The 19,271-nt window shown below is 54.4% G+C and overlaps 1 protein-coding gene across 3 annotated transcripts in view; it reads left to right on the top strand.

The window, feature by feature from the left end:
• The first annotated feature begins 210 nt into the window (after positions 1–210).
• PEAR1 (platelet endothelial aggregation receptor 1) overlaps positions 211–19,271 on the top strand; it is a 57,153-nt gene continuing 38,092 nt past the window's right edge. For 2 of the 3 annotated variants that reach the window (XM_043535367.1, XM_037883221.2), the window contains exon 1: positions 212–834. The gene's annotated coding sequence lies outside the window, so the exon portion shown is untranslated. Of the gene's footprint in view, positions 835–19,271 lie in introns of all 3 variants that reach the window. The other variant, XM_043535368.1, reaches the window with a different exon arrangement.

The raw sequence follows: 19,271 nt of genomic DNA, 5'->3' as shown, positions 1-19,271 counted from the left end.
ATAAGCATATGTCCATAAAGCCTTATGGGAGGCACCGTCACGGTGTTGATCATTGTAACAGTGGGGAGGTGTCTGCAGGTTTTGTATCTGTTGTTCTGGCCGGGAAGGTATGACTTCACCCACCCTGTCTCTCTACTATCCTGGGACCCATACGGCTACAACCAGGCTGCCTAGTGATGATAAGGCAGTTGTGGTCGTAGCTTTAACATGAGTGAGGGTGAAGGAAGCCCGAGGCTGCTCCCGAATCTTTAGCTCGTGTGAAAGCTACGAACTGCCTCGTCTTCATTCGGGTTTCACCATGTGGGAGCCGACCCACCCTGTTCCCTAGTGAGGACGCAGCCCCGGGGGGCTGGATCCTGACCACAGAGCTCTGCGTGATGGGTTCTGGTTTAACATTTGTTTTGCAGCTTCTATTTCACACACGCTGGTTTCTTGCCAAGGGAAAAGTGGTGTGTGTGCGTGTTTTTTTTTTTTCTTCTTTCTTCCTCCAAGCCCAGGGCCCTTACTAGTTTCCTTGTCAAAACTTCCTGAGTTGGTTCCCAGCCCCCTTCCTGCTCCCTCCCCCTCACACTGAATGGCCCCTCCCCGCCAGAGCCTCCTCTGACCCACAGACTCAGTGCCCACCCTGCCCCGAGCAGGAGACCAGACCCAAACCCAAAAGAGGGCTCGTTGCTTCTTTTTTTTCCTGGAGAGGGAAATAAACTCTCCCTTGCCAATTTTTTTATTCCCCCCGCCCCAAATTCTTTCAGCTGCTTCCCACGGCCCGTCTGCTCCCTGCTAGAGGATTTCTTGGGAGGCTGCCGTGAGAGATACCTTGCCCAGGACAGAAGAAAGGTGAGTACGGTGGGGTTTGCCCACAGCGGATTGTTGGATGGCTACAGATCGGGGACTGTCAGGGCGCTGATCACTGGAATCCGAGCACCAAAAGCCGAGCCAGGTGTCCGAGTGACAGTGGTTGTTTACAACAGATTTCAAGGGGCATCCTGGAGCAGCCTGCTTTGTACAGAGGGGCTTGGCCTCTAATGTTCGACCCCAGTTATCAGGTATTGGCGGGGGGCTCCTCGGAGCATCCAGGGCCCAGCGTCTAGGTAGCTCTGTCTTCCCAAGGGGTCTGAGGCTCGATTCCGTTCTCCGTGACGCCAGTGCAAATCTGCGGGGGGTGTCAAGAGTTGGGGCCAGATTCTGCTGTCAGTTAAATCGGTACAAACATGGAGTAATTCTACGGGAAACAATGGACATCGGTTCAGATTCTGTTCTCCTTTACAGTGACGTGAATCCAAAGTAACGGGGGGGCGGTAGGGGGCAAAGGAGTCCAGCCCATGTTCTGCGGTCGGTGATCCCGGTGTAAATGCAGAGTCACTCTGCTGGAGTCTGAATCGACACCACGCCAGGGAGGGCAGGATCGGCCCTGTGGTGCTGGAGCTGAGACCTGGCTGACAAGGGCTTGGCAGAGGCTGGTTTCTGTTCAGATGGACCCGGCGGGGGGGCCTGGAGCCAGGGCAGGTGGCTGGCATCTCTGCGGGGAAGGGGGGTCAGGCGAGTCCAGCATGGGGTTCAAAGAGAGGGACGCCCCCATCCCACGCTGCACCAGCCAGCAGCAGGGAGATTTCCTCCTCCCTGACCCAAGTCCTGGAAACAGCTGGGCAAGCCCCCAACCCGGCCATGGTACCTGTTTCTGCGAGCGGCCCATCTGGGGAGAGAGGGGTGGTGGGAGCGAGGGTGGGGGGGGTTGGAGCAGAGTGGGATGGGGGTTCGGGGTGGAGTGGAAGTTGAATGGGGCATGGCAGGGCGGGATGGGATGGGGGAATAAGCCATGGAATGGGGCTGGGACAGTGGGCTGGGCTGAGCTGGAGTACGGCATGGGAGCTGGGCTGGATAGGTGTGGGGGGGATCTGGGGTAAAGACTAGGGGCTGGAGTAGGGTATGGGGGCTGGGCAGGCTGTCTGGGGTCAGTCTGGGGTAGATCTGGGATCTGGGGAAGGGTCTGGGGGCTGGAGTGGATCTGGGGCAGGTGCTGCAGGGATCTGGGGCCTGGGTGGATGTGGTAAAGAGTCTGGGGTGGATCTGAGGGTCTAGAGAGGATCTGGGGGCTGGGTGGATCTGGGGTAGAGCCTGGGGGCTGGGTGGATCTGGGGTAGGGCCTGGGGGCTGGGTGGACCTGAGGACTAAGTGGATCTGGAGCAGGGCTGGGCTGGGATTAGGGCAGGGCAGGGGTGGGGCAGGCCAGGTATGATCCCATCTAACCCCATCACAGCACAGGCTCCCCTTTTCCCGCCCTGAACAGCTTGGGTCCCGAGTTGGCCAGCTCCCAAGAGGGCTCTGGCTGGGGCTGTAGGGCCGGGTGTAGCCTCCCAGGGCCTGGCTGGGCCAGCGGTCTCCGGGCCAGCTTGCCATCCACTCAGCCCCGGGAGGAAGCACGTCAGTGCCGGTGACACTGCAGCGGAAACTGGAGGGGCAGAGATAGTGGCTCCTCTCCTTCCCGGGACAGATCGCCCTTAAAGGGACATCGCGAAGGGCTGGAGAGAGACACTGGGTCTCTGGACAGCCCCCTTCCCACCAAACCAGAAGGGACTTACACAAGGTCATGCAGAGAGTCAGCATGAGAAATGGGAACAGAACCCAGGAGTCCTGGCTCCTAGCCCTCCCTGCTCTAACCACTAGACCCCACTCCCCTCCTAGAGCTGGGGATAGAACCCAGGAGTCCTGGCTCCCAGCCCTCCCTGCTCTAACCACTAGATGCCATTCCCCTTCCAGGGCTGGGCTAAAACCCCAGAGTCTGGACTCCCAGTTCCCTTCACTAACCACATCCCCCTCCTTCGCAAACGGTGACGTTTAACTTTGCGGGCCAGGGGACAGCCTGGTCCTTGTGGCATTTCACCCTGACCAAGGCAGTGCGATACCAGAGCGAAGGCGCCCTTGATGTGGTGAGGGGTGACATCCATGGCCCACGCTGCATGCGGAGGGAAAGGTCACCATGGCTGTCATCCTGCCTCCTCCTGGAGCCCGCAGAAGGGAACGTGCTGCATCCCGGATGCTCAGCGGACGTGTCACCCCAGCGGGCTCCAGACACTCAATGTCCACCCCTGTGCGCTGGGAATAGGTCGGGCTGGGGGTCCTGGCATAGCGCCTCCCCTCCCGGGATCTCAAAGCATTTTATTTATGAGCTAATCCTTCAAACCTGCTCGGGAGGTGCAGGTGTCACTGTTACCCCCATTTTACAGATGGGAAAACTGAGGCACAGCGCAGGGAGGTGATTTTGCCCAGAGAGTCAGTGGCAGAACAGAACTCAGGAGTCCTGGCTCTCAGCCCTCTGCTCTCATCGCTCGATTAAACTCCTTCCCAGAGCCGGGAATGGAATCTAGGAGCCCTGCTGCCCAGCCGCCTGCTCTCACCATTAGACCACACTTCCTCCAATAGCTGGGAGCAGAACCCAGGAGCAGTGACTCCCCATTTCCTGCTCTACGCTCGGAGATGGGCTGGTGGTTAGAGCGGATGACCGAGATGGGCAGTCTGGGTTCTACATGACTTTGGGAAGGGAGCGTGGTCTAGTGGTTAGAGCAGGGGACTTACGAGTCAGGACTCCTGGGTTCTATTGCCAGCTCTGCTCTTTGACCTTGAGCCAGTCACTTTCCTGTCTCTGTGCCTCAGTTTCCCCATCAGAGCAGAACTGACCCCTCCCCCCTTCCCCACCAGGGGGATCATGTTGAGGCTTTAATCATCACTCCCCACCCAGAACTGGAAATAAAACCCAGGAGTCCTGATACCCTCCCTCCCCCCGCTGTGACCACTAGACACCTCTCCCCTCCCAAAGCCATCTATAGAACCCAGGCGTCCTGACTCCCAGGCCCCTGCGCTCAGCCCGCCTTTGGGGTAGCTGAGATGCAGCAGTGATGCGAGCTAACCTCCCCCTGCTGCACCAGCGGGCCGGAGCCGTGAAGCCACCTGGAGCGTCCTTCTCCCAACCCCCTTGCTCTAACCATTAGGCACCGCTCTGCCCCGTGACTCGGCCTGCCCGGATGTCAGCCGGAGGGGTGGCAGCACAGGGGCTGGGGGGGGAGGGTGCAGACCCCGCTGGGCAGGCGTGTGACTGCTCTGCTGACTGGAGCGTGGCTTAAAATAGCTGCAGACGCTTTGAACCCCTCTGTGCCCCGGCCCGGCCCCACATTGCCTCCAGGGCTGGAGCTGCCTCCTTCTCCCAGCTCTGGGAAGGGAGTCGGGTCCAGTGGCTGGAGCAGGGAGGGGCTGGGAGGCAGGACACCTGGGTTCTGTGCCCAGCTCTGGGAGGGGAGTCGGGTCCAGTGGCTGGAGCAGGGAGGGGCTGGGAGGCAGGACACCTGGGTTCTGTGCCCAGCTCTGGGAGGGGAGTCGGGTCCAGTGGCTGGAGCAGGGAGGGGCTGGGAGGCAGGACACCTGGGTTCTGTGCCCAGCTCTGGGAGGGGAGTCGGGTCCAGTGGCTGGAGCAGGGAGGGGCTGGGAGGCAGGACACCTGGGTTCTGTGCCCAGCTCTGGGAGGGGAGTCGGGTCCAGTGGCTGGAGCAGGGAGGGGCTGGGAGGCAGGACACCTGGGTTCTGTGCCCAGCTCTGGGAGGGGAGTCGGGTCCAGTGGCTGGAGCAGGGAGGGGCTGGGAGGCAGGACACCTGGGTTCTGTGCCCAGCTCTGGGAGGGGAGTCGGGTCCAGTGGCTGGAGCAGGGAGGGGCTGGGAGGCAGGACACCTGGGTTCTGTGCCCAGCTCTGGGAGGGGAGTCGGGTCCAGTGGCTGGAGCAGGGAGGGGCTGGGAGGCAGGACACCTGGGTTCTGTGCCCAGCTCTGGGAGGGGAGTCGGGTCCAGTGGCTGGAGCAGGGAGGGGCTGGGAGGCAGGACACCTGGGTTCTGTGCCCAGCTCTGGGAGGGGAGTGGGGCCCAATGGCTAGAGCAGAAGGGGCCCTGGAATCCGGACTGAAGGAATGTGGTGCTAGGGCAACGGACTCCGAGCAGGACGCCTGGGTTCTACACCCGGCTCTGGGGTGCAAAGTGAGCTGTGGACTTGGAGTGAGGCCCGGGTGGGGAGGGGGGAACGTGGCGCAGGGCCGGAGAGGGATGTGGCCGTCCACACTCCTGCAATCTGCTCCTTGCCCTGCGGCTGATGCGTGCAACCTCGGCCACCTTGCTTCCCCACATGTGCTGGCCCCTATAGTGGCCACCCTGTGGCTGCACCCCCCCCCCACCCCCCCCCCCCCGGGCAGGTTCCCTGTGGAGCGGCTGAGCCCCTCCTAGAGGCCTTGGGGGTCGGTCTCGCCTCCGGGCTCGGCTGCACGCTCCGCCTGCAATGGAGGAAGCAAGGTCAAGCGACGGGTGCCGACGCCCCGTGGTGGGGGAAATGAGCGAGGGGAGGGGCTGGGTGACTCACCGCGGCCTTCCCCGGCGTGTGCGGAGAGGTGCTGACATCACCCTGGACTCCCCCCGGAGTGTTGCGGAGCGTTGTTCACCCCTCTGGGGAGACGAAGCGCACTAATGCTTATTCCGGTGCCTGTGACCCACACGGTCCATCCCCTCGGCCAGGGCTTTTCCTCCATCACACATTGTTATTACTGGCCCATAGGGTCTCTTCCTTGACCAGATGCCTTGGGAGTTTGGGCAGGCAAGAACCTGATTAGGGAGATAGCTTCTATCCCCCTGCCCCTACTTGTGGAATATCTTGACTTTAGTAAGGCTTTCGATACTGTCTCTCTCATGACCTTATAAACAAGGTAGGGAAATACAACCTAGATGGAGCTACTGTAAGGTGGATGCATAACTGGTTGGAAAATCGTTCCCAGAGAGTAGTTCTCAGTGGTTCACAGTCAGGTTGGAAGGGCATAACGAGTGGGGTCCCGCAAGGATCAGTCCTGGGTCCGGTTCTGTTCAATATCTTCATCAATGATTTAGACAACAGCATAGAGACCCCGCTTACAAAGTTTGCGGACGATACCAAGCTGGGAGGGGTTGCAAGTGCTTTGGAGGGTAGGATTAAAATTCAAAATGATCTGGAGAAATGGTCTGAAGTAAATAGGATGAAATTCAATAAGGACAAATGCAAAATACTCCACTTAGGAAGGAACAATCAGTTGCACGCATACAAAATGGGAAATGACGGCCTCGGAAGGAGCACTGTGGAAAGGGATCCGGGGGTCATAGTGGATCACAAGCTAAATGTGAGTCAACAGTGTAACCGTGTTGGAAAAGAAGCAAACATCCTTCTGGGCTGTATTAGCAGGAGTGTTGTAAGCAAGACACAAGACGTAATTCTTCTGCTCTACTCCGCTCTGATTAGGCCTCAACTGGAGTATTGTGCCCAGTTCTGGGTGTCACATTTCAGGAAAGATGTGGACAAATTGGAGAAAGTCCAGAGAAAAGCAACAGAAACGATCAAAGGTCTAGAAAACCTGACCTGTGAGGGAAGATTGGAAAAAACTGGGTTTGTTTAGTCTGGAGAAGAGAAGACTGAGGGGGGCATGAGAACAGTTTTCAAGTATGTAAAAGGTTGTTACAAGGAGGAGGGAGAAAATTGTTCTTCTCAACCTCTGAGGATTGGACCAGAAGCAACGGGCTTAAGTTGCAGCAAGAGCGGTTTAGGTTGGACATTAGGAAAAACTCCCGAACTGTCAGGGTGGTGAAGCACTAGAATAAATTGCCGAGGGAGGTTGTGGAATCTCCATCATTGGAGATTTTTAAGAGCAGGTTGGACAAACCCCTGTCAGGGATGGTCTAGATAATACTTAGCCCTGCCATGAGTGCTGGAGACTGGACCAGATGACCTCTCGAGGTCACTTCCAGTCCTACGATTCTATGATTATTGACCTGGGGCAAATCTATTGCTTCTGTCCTGTTCCCCGTCTGGACAATGGAGATAGCACAGAGATCCTGCTTCCTCCCACCCATGTCTGTTTACACTCTGCGCTCTTTGGGTAAGGGCTGTCTTGCTCTGTGGCTGTGCAGCGCCGGGCACAAAGGGGCCCCGATCTCAGCTGGGGCAGGGACTGTCTCTCACTGTGCGTCTGTGCAGGGTCTGACACATGATGGGGTCCTGGTCTCAACAGGGACCGTCCGTCTCCATGTGTCTGCGCAGCGCCGGGCACAAAGGGGCCCCGATCTCAGCTGGGGCAGGGACTGTCTCTCACTGTGCGTCTGTGCAGGGTCTGACACATGATGGGGTCCTGGTCTCAACAGGGACCGTCCGTCTCCATGTGTCTGCACAGCGCCGGGCACAAAGGGGCCCCAATCTCAGCTGGGGCAGGGACTGTCTCTCGCTGTGGGGCTGCAGCGCGCATCACGACAGGGCACCATTGCAGTTGGCTTTCTTAGCTGCGGCTCTGCCCCAAAAAGGAATGACAAAGGATTCAGAGACTTTCCTTCTTAGGTCCCGTCAATACTAATGAAATATGTTCTAGTGATGCTCTTTATAATGGGGAATAGAAACCTATTCATCACGCCAGTAAACACAGTGGAGATAACGTTCGTCCGGTGCTCTGGGAACACACCAGACAATCAATAGACGCTTTTTTTGGTAAGTGAATTTCGTGCTGGACTTGACAGATGGATGTTGCTGTGCCCACGCTGTAGGGAAACAGGCACTAGGCAGGTTCCCCAACCCTTCCCCCCCCCCCCCCCCCCAGCTCTGGGGATGGAACTCCTTCCTGAATGGCAGCACCCCTTATTCATGTCCTGAGCGCTCCCGGCTCAGTCCCAATCCACAGCCCCACGGCTACTCATACCCCGAGTACTCTGCTATTGCCCTCCAGTGCCACCCCACAGACCCCCCCTGTTAATCAACCCCTGAGTTCCCCTTCCCATGCAGCTCTGCCGGTGTCCTTCAGTCCCACGCCATGGCCCCCCTGCCTTTCCAGTGCTGGGCTCCCCACACACCCAGCTATACCAATAGTTCTCAGCCCTGACCCCCAGCCTCTGCTGTTCCAGACCTGGCAATAGCCGCCTGCAACCCCGGGCGCGTCCCTGTCCGCTGCAGACAGCGCGGGAGCCTCGGTGCAGAATCGTCTGGGTCTGGGTGTCAGTTTCCACCAGTTTTTTAATGTTCTGTTTTTCACACGATTGGATTTCGAATGCAGTGCTCTGGCTCTGGGGCGAGACAGGCCTCTCTCCAGTTACTCGTCTGGGGCCCGGGGAGTTGATTTCCCAGGAGGGGGGTCGTGCCTGGTGGTTTCAAAGTGTCACCATGCGTGGGGAGCGAAGCCAGACGGGCCTGGTTCAGGAATCTCTCTTGTGGTTCCCATTTGCCTTTAATGACTTTCCTGGCTCCTCTTGGTTGCCAGCCTGCCTACCAGTCTTTCTTGCTTTTTTCCAGTGTTGTTGTGGTCATGTCCGTCCCAGGATATTAGAGACACCAGGTGGGGGAGGTCGTCTCTTTTCTTGGACCAGCTTCTGTGGGTGGAAGAAGGGACACGCTTTTGAGTTTCACAGAGCTCTTCTTCAGGTCTGGAGCAAGTATCCGGAGGGTGTCAGCTAAATACAAGGTGGGGCGGATTGTTGAGCATAAAGAAAAGGAGTACTTGTGGCACCTTAGAGACTAACAGCATAAAGGTTTCACACATGCGCTAAGAGGCCACTTAAAATGCAGTTGGCCAATTAAGGATTAGCCAGTATTAGCCAGTAGTAGGGTATGTTGCAAATTGTTGTGATGAGCCAGGAAACCACCCTGGTCTTTAGTCTCCAGTAGTTACGAATTTAAGCTCCCGGGCACCTTTTGTGCAGGTTTCCTTTGAGGACTGAGGGTACGTCTACACTGCAAAAATGCCCCTGCAGCAAAGAGGCTCAGAGCCTGGTCATGCAAATAGCAGTGTAGACATTCCCGCTGAGGCTGGGTGCCGAGACCCTCCCCCTCGCCAGCGGTCAGAGCCCAAGCAGGACGTCTACACTGCTAGTTTTAGCCCCGCGGTGCGGACCTGAGTCATTTGACCCAGGTTCTGAGGCTCATGGCTGCACGGTTTTGTTTTATCTTTTTTTGCAGTGTAGCAGTACCCTGAGAGGTCAGCTATGGAGTGATTGCTTTGTCGTCTAATCGATCTATCTTGCCTTTATCCTACGCTCATAATTGTTTCTGGGCACCTCGCGTGTCCTCTCCAATATACTGATAAGGCCCATTGATCCCTGTCCCTGTTGGAGTTTAGCTGCCTTTGCCCTGGGGAAGCGTAAAGTGACCATGCGATTTTTACGTCTCACCCTGAAGGTGCTGAGTGACGCCCATGGTGGTTCTTGTTTCCTTGGGCAGTGAGTTCCACAAGTGCTGGCCCGCTGCTAGGAGAGATCTGATTTCCATGTGCTTCGGGGCGGGGTTGTAGAGTCCATCGTTTTGGGGAATGCTGATTTAGTGGGGGTCAGGACCAGTACCTGCCTGCTCCCCTCAGCCCCCTGAGGTGGTGTGTTTGGTGTGTGCATGTCAGAGTGATGTACTTGGTGGTGTGTGTGTGTGTGTGTGTGTCCGTGTCAAGAGGGTTATGGGATATGTTTGGTGTATGTGTGATGTGTTTGTGTTTGGTTTTCGTGCGACTGATGTTTTGGGATGTGTGTGTGGTGTCTCTGATGGGTGTGTGACATGTGTAAGGGTGTTGTGTAATATCAGTTTTGTGTGATGCGTGTTGTGGTTGTGTGATGTTTCTGGTGGGTGTATGATGTCAGCATGGTGTGTGATGTTTCTGGTGGGTATGTGACGTGTATAAGGGTGTTGTGTGATGTGATGTGTGTGGTGGTTGTGTGATGACTCTGGTGTGTGTGTGTGATGTGTGTAAGGACATTGTGTGATGTCAGGGTGCTGTGTGATGTTTCTGGTGTGCGTGTGTGTGTGTGTGACATGCATAAGGGTGTTGTGTGATGTCTCTGGGGCGTGTGTGATGTGTGTCAGGGCACTGTGTGATGTCAGCGCATTGTGTGATGTTTCTGGTGGGTGTGTGACATGTGCAAGGGCATTGTGTAATGGGATATGTTGCGATGTGTCTGGTGTGTGCATCTGCTTCCCCCTGGCTCTTCCCTGGCCATGCGCCCCCCCTCTCCACTCAACCAAGGCCGACTCTTCCTGTCTTTCTTTGGCCAAGAGCCCTCCGGATTGGTCCCCAGGACAGAAAACATGCCCCTCACTTCACCAGGGGTTGGGAGCACGTGTCTGCATGTGGCTGTTGGCAGGGAGCCTGGCTGGACGCTTTGTCCATAGGGTGTTTGGTGGGTGTGTGTCTGATGGGTGAGTGTGTTGGGTCTGAGGCTTGTTCTGGGGTGACTCTGTTCGCACGGTGAGGTCCACCCCGTGTGTGGCGGTGTGTCTGTCAGGGGGTCCCGCATCTGCTTATCGGCCAGGGGACTGCCTGGGTGTCTTATGCGTCCGCTGCAGGGATGTGGGCTGTTGTGTGTGTTATGGTGTACCTAGTGCATCTGCAAAGTGTGTGGGGGGGAGGGGAGAGCCCCTGCCCCCCGGCCGCCAGGAGGAGTGTGTTTCCCTGCTTGCTGTGGCTCTTTTCCTGTCCCTCGCCCAGAGGAAGCTCGCTTCTAGCTTCCGAACTCCCTCCCTGTCTGCGCGATAAACAGCAGCTCTGCTGGCCCCTGGCCGGCTTGCTTCTGGAGAGATGGAGCCCCGTGAGAGGCTGAGAGCGCCAGGGAAAGCATGGGGCATTACACACCGACTGCCAGCTGGCTGGCATCGCTCATTTCTAGGGCTCTGGGCCGGGCACCTCAGACCCCCCTCAGAAAACAAAGCTCCTTCTCTTGATTAGGAGTAGTCTATGGCAGCAGCTAGAGGGCACTGACTGAGATTGAGCGCCGGGGGCTAGACATACACAGAGCAAGAGACAGCCCCTGTCCCAAATTGCTCACCGTCTGGATAGGCCAGCTAGACAAAGGAGGGTTTATTATCTCCATAAACCCATAAAGTGGGGATAAGAGCCACTTGGAGACTGTGTGCCTCAGTTTCCTCACCTGTACAATGGGGATAATGGCACTGCCTGTTTCACAGGGGTGTTGTGAGAATAAATCCATTAAAGATTGAGACTCCCAGACACTATGGTAATAGGGGCCACGCATACACACACACAAACAGAGATAGACAGACAGACAGACAGACAGACACACACACACAATAAGATGTCATTATAGTGGCATGTATGATTCCACTTCTGATATGAATCTCTGTCCTTTTCAAGGTCCCCGCCTGCCCCCCCAAGAACTAAAAAAGAAACTGGAAGTTCCTGCAATAATATCTGTCTCGTATTTATTATTGCTAAAGTCGATCAGGCTAGATAAGAAAAGAGACAGATTGCAAGCGCTTTTGGGGTGTGGCCTGTCTCTTTATTCTGTGTTGGTGCAGCCCCTCGCACCATGGTCTTGGTCTGTGACCGGGGCTCCTACGTGCTACTTTCCTCCTGGGCCTGGCTAGCAGAGTTGTTATTATTAACATATGGATCCATCGCCGGACACATTTTGATGACTCTTCAGATTTCCCTGCCAACAGCTCCAGATAATACTTTGTTTCTTATTATTCCATTTGGCTCCAAAAATTCTACATTCTCCCATTAATTCCGACTGTGCTTTTCAGAGGGGGCGGAATTTGGCAAGCACTTGGTTTCTTTTCTCCCTCGTGTTATAAGAAAAGGAAAGAAAGAGTGTGCTGTTTCTCGTGCAGTTGTTTTTGGATGGAGGGTGTGATGCCTGATCTTCCGAAAGAAGAATGCAATAAAGGAAGATCAAATATAACAAACATGGATTTGTAGGCGGCGCCTTTCAGCGTGAATGAGGCCGACAGTTTATAGGCGACGGGCTGCATTTATGACTGACGTGAGCAGGTGCAACGCATCTTACTGTCCTGGTGTTGATCCTCAGGGCTGTTACCCAACAGTTCTTGGGGGCTGGGGTATTAGACTAGAGAATCATTTCCAATTCTGGGGGAATTTAGGAAGGTAGAAAGGAATTAGCCGCACTGGAAAGGGGTGTATGTAGAACTGGTCAAAAAATTTCGGACAAAAGATATTTCCCATCGGCAAATACCATTTTGTTGAAAATCAAAACATGTCCATTTAGGTTTTGGGGGAAAAAATGAAACGAAGCGAACTTGTTGGATTGGAGCATTGCAAAATTTATTTTATTTGATATTATAAAATAAAAGCTGTGAAAATTGGGACAAACATTGCAACTGAATCAAAAGGGGATATTTCAACTGACCCCCCCCACCCCACCCTGCCCCGATAATATTGTTTTGCTGGAAATGTCAAAACATTTTGTTTTCATGCTGATTGGCAAAGTGTTCTCAGGGCTTTGGTGTCACAGCCCGGCTGAGAGATGCAAAGATTCTCTTAAAAAGAAAAGGAGGACTTGTGGCACCTTAGAGACTCACCAATTTATTTGAGCATAAGCTTTCGTGAGCTAAAGCTTTTGCTCAGATAAATGTGTTAGTCTCTAAGGTGTCACAAGTCCTCCTTTTCTTTTTGCGAATACAGACTAACACGGCTGCTACTCTGAAAAAAGATTCTCGTGTGGCACTAGAGAGGAGAACTCGCCGCTAGGCAGGGGACAGCGGGATGGGAATGGAACTGTGAATGTAGCCAGGAGGAAGCGACTGTAAATCCAGCTGCATGGGTCAGGAAATCTCTGTTTCCTCCTACCTAACACGTGTTTATCTGAGGGCCATAAAACACACAACCCTGTAAACACGAGGCTGCCGTTAACTTAAAGCATTAGGCAAAGAACATCAGCACAACCACGCTGTATGGTCCACATTAAGATTACAACAGGGATGAGTTGGACCCAGGAGCCCAGATTCCCAAGTGGTGTAAATCCACATAGCTCCGTTGATTGCGAGCTGAGAATAGAACCCAAGAGACTCTCCGTTGTTCTATCCACTAGCTCACACTCCTGCTAAGAGCTGGGAATAGAATCTACATCTCCTGACCTCCTCTCCTCTCCCGTCTCATCTAATCTCTAAGCCACATCCTTCCCAAATCCAGGGACAGAACCCAGGAGTCCTGATTTCCAGACTCTCTGTGTGTGAGTATGAAACACCCTCACTAGGCATCAGATCCCTTTTACCACCCCGCGCTTTGGTAGCCCTTTTAAAAATCATCTCACTGCGAGAAACAGGTTGTGCATCGCTAAACTAAACAGAAAAATGGCAGATCCAAGACACCAAACTGCAGTACATTTTAAAACCGTTGAAACTTGGTCACATGAAAAGTCTGCCAGACACTTCAGAAAAAACTGGGGTCTTCTTTGCTTAACTCCTACTCTCCTTGTTCTTCTTTGGCAGCACACAGTAACGTATCTTCAAAGCCATATGAGGATGTGCCTGTGACACCCAGCAGAATAGCAGGTGTGTTCTCCTTGGTACCTGCAGTGTTCAATATCCCCAAAGACAAGTTCAACCTGGACACACCTGACATTTTCAGAAGCTCAACAGGTGTCTTCTACTGGATGTACCTAGAACATCCAGCTCCACAGGGTGCCTTATACCTAGATGTACCTAGAACATCCAGCTCCACAAGTGTCTCCTACCTAGGTGTATCTAGAACATCCTGCTCCAAAGGGGCCTTCTACCTAGATGTACCTGGAACATCCAGCTCCACAGGTGTCTTCCACTGGATGTACCTAGACCATCCAGCTCTGCAGGTGTCTCCTACCTAGATGTGTCTAGCACAGTCCATTCCAACAAGTATATTTGACAAACTTGTTGATCTCTGTCTCACACATACTCGCTTCCTGGCTGTCTCTTCAGTTATGGACTGTCCTGAAAGGACGTTTTCCTGCAATTAAACCATAGTGTCAAATATATGAGTGAGCTCATGCTGAAAAGCAAACCACACACCAATTTCATGTAGCTGGGGAGTGGCTTTGTTTGAGACACAACAGCAGTTCTGATCAGGAACAACATGTGTTCCATCCTCTCTCTCCCTACCCTTTGTTCTGGGAACCAGCCTCACAAGGCATGGAAAACACATCACTTTAAATAACTGCGAGGAGCGGCGTGCAGTCTAATGGCTAGGGAGCCAGGATGCCTGGGTTCTGCAGGGCTGCTGCTGACTCAATTTGCCTCTCTGTGGAACTGGGCTGATAATACAAGTGAGTCACGCGGCTCAGCCAATTAACACGGAGCTGCTTAGGTGGAAGGTGCTAGACTTGCAAAATACTAGACAGCCGAAGAAATGAATTGCTGTATTTAGAAGAATTCTCAGTGTGTGCCAGTTAATATCCGTAGGGTTTGTGCTTTTTGAGTATACGGTAAAGGCCAGCTTCTGCGCTCAGTTACACCAGTGTGATTCCCCACTAACTGAATGTTTTTACATGGGTGGAGACCTGAATCTGGCCCTGACAGTCTGTAAATGTCTAATTGGCTTTCTCATAACCCAAGGCTTTGGCTGAGTGGAGATGGCGGGGGTGGGGGGTGGGGCTAATGAAAACCATCTTCACGTGCAGACTTAAGTCCCTTGCTTATTCCTGTGGTTTGGAGCTTGTCGCTTGAAGCTGAATTAATCAAGGCTGGAGCGGGACGCAGAGTGCAGACATTGCTGTACTGAGGCATGGCGGCCCGGCAAGGCCTGTGACCTAGGCTCCAGTTTGGGAAACCACTCAAGCTCTTGGGGGTCGGAGCCTTTTTATTTGCTCTGCATTTGTACAGCACCTAGCGCCCTGGGATCCACGCACATTGTCACCATACCGCAGGCCTTTAGCGATAAGATCGTGCTTCAGACCCACTGAAGTCAATGGACCTGATTCACCTCTCGACTGCTTCTTTACACCCCCCACTGGCAGTGTAAAGGGGTCGTGAAGTGGGTGCAGATGTAATTTATTTTATTTCATTGGTGTAAATGACCCAATGGGACTTAAGCATGTGCCTAAAGTTAGCCACATGCTTCCCTGCATTATTATTATTACTTATTTGTATTGAGGTGTTGCCTGTCCTGGACCAGGACCCCAGGCTCCAGATGCTGTACAAACCCCAGACAAAGGCCTGCCCCGAAGAGCTGACAAATTCAGGGTTCCTCTGCATCAATGGAACCTTTGTTACCTCTCCCCTGATTTTAGCACCAGCCCTTCTTCGTGACTAGGGCCCTACCAAATTCACAGCCATGTAGAACGTATCACAGACCGTGAAATCTGGTCTTTTGTGTGCTTTGACGCTATAATATACAGATTGCCCTGGGGAGACCAGCGTTTGCACAGGGGAGACCAGCGTTTCTCAAATTGGGGGTCCTGACCACAAAGGGAGTTGCAGGGAGGGGGGGTCGCAAGGTTATTTTAAGAGGGTTGTGGCATGGCCACCCTTACTTCCGCGCTGCCTTCAGAGCTGGGCGGCCGAAGAGCGGTGGCTGTTGGCCGGGCACCTGGCTCTGAAGGCAGCAGCCGCACAGAAGGAAGGGGGGCCATACCCCACCGTGCCTTCAGAGCCGGGATCCCAGCCAGCAGCTGCCACTCTCCGGCTGCCCAGCTCTGAAGGCAGGGCCACCGCCAGCTGCAGCGCAGAAGTAAGGGTAGCCGTACTGCAACCCCCCCCACAATAACCTTGCGACCCCCCCCACACACACACACACAGTGCCTTTTTGGGTCAGGACCCCTACAATTACAACACTGTGAAATTTCGGATTTAAATATGAAATTTACGATTTTTAAAATCCTAGGACTGTGAAATTGACCAAAATGGACTGTGAATTTGGTAGGGCCCTATTCATGAATTTCCATCTGCCACTTTTCCACCTGTGAAACTGGTGCCTCAAGGAAGCCAGCAGCTCAGGGATGCGCTGGGTTCAATTTTTGGTTGTCAGGTTTCAGCAGAAGTTTCTGAAGTCAAAGCCACCGGGTCAGATGCATGAGGGCCTCTGTCTTGCAGCTCAGCCATCAGCTGGGGGACCAGTCAGTGATAAGCAGTGGGACTCAGTGAATTTCATCTTGGAATTCTGGATCACAATTCTCTCAAGTTTATTTTTATGTAAAATTAGTTGCTGAATTATTCCCCGTGTCGCTAACCCCCCAGGGTTCAACAAGTCATGAGTCCGGCACCTCGCAATCATGAGATTTTAAATTCAGGGGGCCTTGGGGTTTATATTTTTTTCCTTCTGGTTTCTGAGCCTTAAAGGGTGAACGTGAACCATGTTTTCTGAGTGGTAGTGTTAGCCCAGTGGTTAGAGCAGAGTACTTGGGTTCTGTCCCCAGCTCTGAGAGGGGAGTGTGGTGTAGTGTTTACAGCAGGGAACTGGGCCTCCGGACGCCAGGGTTCTGTCCCCAGCTCTGAAAGAGGAATGTGGTGTAGTGGTTACAGCAGAGAACCGGACGCCAGGGTTCTGTCCCTAGCTCTGAGAGGGGAGTGTGGTGTAGTGGTTATAGCAGAGAACCGGACGCCAGGGTTCTGTCCCTAGCTCTGAGAGGGGAGTGTGGTGTAGTGGTTACAGCAGGGAACTGGACGCCGGGGTTCTGTCCCTAGCTCTGAGGGGGGAATGCGGTTTAGGGTGTATATTTACTGCAGAGTTAGTCTGGGTGATTAGCACCTGGGTTGCAGCCGCCCGACAAAACCCTGCTGCTGAGTTACCTTGTCCTCACTGATTCTGCGTGTGCCCCGTCTATGCTGCTAGCACTTCTAGGGGCACATCCTGTGGTTCTTTGTGCTGCTGAGCTGGACTCTGATTTTATTTCCCTTGTGGGAGAACTTGTCTGTCTTTCTGGGAATAGGGAGGGGGAGCAGGGGATTGTAGGAAGGTGCTGGAAGGCTCGGAGTGATGTAGCCTGCATTGGGTGACCAGCCTGAGTGAAAGCAGCGTCAGACCCAGTGTAGGCCCCGTGAGAGGGTTTGTGTGGACGGGGAGCAGGTAGGGGAACACCCCTGCAAGAGCCTGGGTTAACACTGCAGGGAAGACCTACGCTGAGCTTTTTAAAGCAGGGAACTGGGCGTCAGGACTCCTGGGTTCTATTCCCAGATCTGGCGGGCCGGGCAGTTTGATTAAGTGGTTGGGGCAGGGCTTTGGGGGCCAGGACGCCTGGGTTCTACCCCTGGCTCTGCCACTAGCCCAATCTCCCTCTTGGAGAAAGGGCTCCCTTTGTCCTGAGAGCTCCCTAAGCCAGATTCTGATCCCTTCTAGCTTTCCTCCCAGGCCAGGGGTTAAGCGGCAGCCTGAGTCCTCCTGGATCATAGAATCATAGAATCATAGAATATCAGGGTTGGAAGGGACCCCAGAAGGTCATCTAGTCCAACCCCCTGCTCGAAGCAGGACCAAGTCCCAGTTAAATCATCCCAGCCAGGGCTTTGTCAAGCCTGACCTTAAAAACCTCTAAGGAAGGAGATTCTACCACCTCCCTAGGTAACGCATTCCAGTGTTTCACCACCCTCTTAGTGAAAAAGTTTTTCCTAATATCCAATCTATCTGGATCCCTTAGCCAGACCAATTACCCAAACACCAAACACCAGCTGAGCCTCCCGCAGCTCGTCAGCCCTGCAGGTGTTCGGGTGCGTTCAGAAAAACCCAAACATGCCCCCCCCGCCACCCCCGAGAAGCCAGGCTCTGGCCCTGGGAGCTGCCTCCCCCTCAGCAGTAGCTGGGGGCTCTGGCCCAGGGCCCGGCTCCTGATTAGAACCAGAGCCTTTGCTCTTCCCAAGTGAGTGCAGCAGCGGGGTCAAGGCGGTGGATGGATGCCCCAGCCGTGGAGACTTCGTCACCCCTTTTAGGGCGTCGGAAGCTGGGCTCCCCAAAATCATGAGGTGCTTTTGCACATCGTGGGGAACAGCGGTAGTACGTATAAAGCAGCTGTTCAGTCCTACGTCTCCAAGAACTTAACAGAGGTGGGTCAATATTGGGGCACTCCCCCCTCCCCTTGCCGCTCCACATGTATGGGTAGGGAAACGGAGGCACGAGGCATGGAGAGGGGCTGAGCCTTGCCCTCGGTCGCCTAGGGAGTCGGTGCAGAGCTGGGAGCAGAACGCAGGCATTCTGAGCCGCGGCACTGAGCTCTGACCCATGTTGCCTGGGGCGATCCCGGCTCCTGTCTCAACCCAACGGGATCTGCTGTCCCAGGATGGCTGAGCCCTTGATTGCTGAGATGCTCCCGTTTCTGCACGGGGCCACGCGTTTAGCTCCTCGTCCTGTCAAGCGCTGGGATGAAAACGGATGCTGCAGAAACCCAGTCCCGGTGCCGCGCTGAGGAGAGACGCTGCCCGGGGCCAGGGGCGTCGGTGGGGTAAGCAGCAGCTGCTCGGCTGTTGCTCTGTGCTGGAGCCAGCCGGAATTATGGTGCGGTTTTAACTTGTGGCACGAGGTTTTGGCACAGTGAGGTCGGGAAGCCTGGGAAAATGCACTCGGGTTCCCGATAGGCCCCAGAGATTCACATCAGCTCAAATTCCCTCTCGCGTCTTAAGCAGAGAGGTAGGGAGGGAGAGAGGAGAGAGGGTAGACAGAGGGATGGATGGATAGATGACTATCTATGGAGATACATACGTAGATCGATAGGTGTGCGGTGTGCACGAGGACGGATGGATGACTGTGTCTGGCGATAGCTAGACAGAGAGAGAAGAAGGATATTTTCTGATCCATCCACTAATTCATATTCGTTCTTTCTTCTTTAACTAGAAATCAAGGAAGCGGGCCCAAAGAAAGGTTAGATGGATAAATAGATACATAGGAAGACACTGATGGATAGGTGAAGGAGGAAGGTTCTTCTCTGCTGTACATACAAATTCACTCTCTTTTTTGTCAGCTAGCACGCAGCACAGGGAGGGGAAAGGAAAATAGATAAACAGACAGATGGAGAAGGGATGACTAGATGAGACCAGAGGAAACGTTTTCTGCCCTCTCAGGAGAGTTGGGACGGCAATGCCCTGTCCTAGGGGTGATGCGCACCGTTCTGTGGGCCCTGACTTCTCCAGGATAGAGCAACGGCAGGTGGATTGCTAAACCCGCTGTCCGGATGCTGCCTGGTGCCGCCCTGTCCCCGGCGAGGGTCTCCCAGACCTGGTGTTGATGATCTCAGTCCACTGGGAACATAATAGGCTGGCGTGGGGGTGGGTGGGAAAGACCCAGGAGAAGGGGACATTTGCCAGACAACTGACAGCCTCCAGCCATCCCAGTAAAAGCCTCTTGCAGATTATAAATGCTCCTGGCCCAGGCAACTCCCTTCGGAGGAACAACGCCTGTGGAAATACCTAGGGGCTCGTTAAGAGCATTGGGAAAGCGCTCGCTGCGGGCCGGTTTCACAGCCCACGGTGCGGCGGGAAGGCGTCGTTCCCGGGTCACGTGGACGTACCCACAGAGCTTGATCAGACGTGCCCAGAGCCTGCAAGCCCTGC

This window comes from Chelonia mydas, chromosome 24 (genome assembly GCF_015237465.2).
Source record: "Chelonia mydas isolate rCheMyd1 chromosome 24, rCheMyd1.pri.v2, whole genome shotgun sequence".
Classification (NCBI taxonomy): Eukaryota; Metazoa; Chordata; order Testudines; family Cheloniidae; genus Chelonia; species Chelonia mydas.
Note: the sequence above shows the minus strand (reverse complement) of the source record. Positions and strands in the feature narration are given on the sequence as shown.